General features: G+C 42.4%; 1 protein-coding gene across 1 annotated transcript in view; it reads left to right on the forward strand.

The window, feature by feature from the left end:
• LOC118415624 (uncharacterized protein K02A2.6-like) overlaps positions 1–910 on the forward strand; it is a 7,431-nt gene that overhangs the window by 5,965 nt on the left and 556 nt on the right. The window lies entirely within an intron of this gene.

The following is a 910-nucleotide window of genomic DNA, read 5'->3' on the forward strand; positions in this document are numbered from 1 at the left end:
GGCTAATAAATGTGTTAACTAATCAAGTCTGACGATTTTATCATATAATCTTATCAAAATAAAGGTCTGAAGGTCCCCCAATTGCAAGTCATCTTTTCCACTTCTAAGCCATGATAGCTGTGCACACGGGGCCTGTACCAAGCCTTATTGTGTCAGGTCCTAGCCTTGTCATTGGAGATAGATGAGCTGTCATGAATATTTTATAACAAGCAATTCGAAGACACTAAAGGCTGTTGGAAAGCCCCAAATCACCCCCCCCCACACACACACACACAGCCACTGACTTAGTTATGATGAACTTGTTGCCCTTTAACATCAAAAGGTCTCCCTCCACTTTGATCTGTCCGTACAAATGTGCCTCAGGTTCATATGGAATTCTGGGCTGATTAGGGGGATAGGCCAAGAGGGACGGGATGCATTGCCAGCTAACGTCGCATCGAATGAAAACGAACTAGAAAGGCCATTTCAATTGCAGAAGACTGAAGCAGGAATGCAAAGGACAATAGAACTGCTCATATTTGCTTATGAGCAAAATTCAGCATATTTCATTCCACACTCTTTCTTTTGCAAAAAATGGGCTGTTCCAACATTGAACTTCATCCCCTGTGTGAATGGATTTTATGTCTACAAATCGCCCCAAATCCCCGTCCTTTGAACTCAAGCAGCTTCAAGAAAAAACGATCGAATTTGTGGTCGAGCAGAGAAACGGCGTTTTTGCTCGCCTTCATATCAGCTACATGTATACAGGAAGCCTGAGGTACTGTTATTCTTGAACTGTCAACGGTCACCACAACAGCTAAAAATCTACCATCGCTAAAAATTCATCATTCTTCTGCCCCCTCCCTTTTGACCCGAAACTATGGTAAGCTCAAACTAGTACTGTACGGGTATCACATTTTTATTTCTTGAT

This window comes from Branchiostoma floridae, chromosome 5 (assembly GCF_000003815.2).
Source record: "Branchiostoma floridae strain S238N-H82 chromosome 5, Bfl_VNyyK, whole genome shotgun sequence".
NCBI lineage: Eukaryota > Metazoa > Chordata > Leptocardii > Amphioxiformes > Branchiostomatidae > Branchiostoma > Branchiostoma floridae.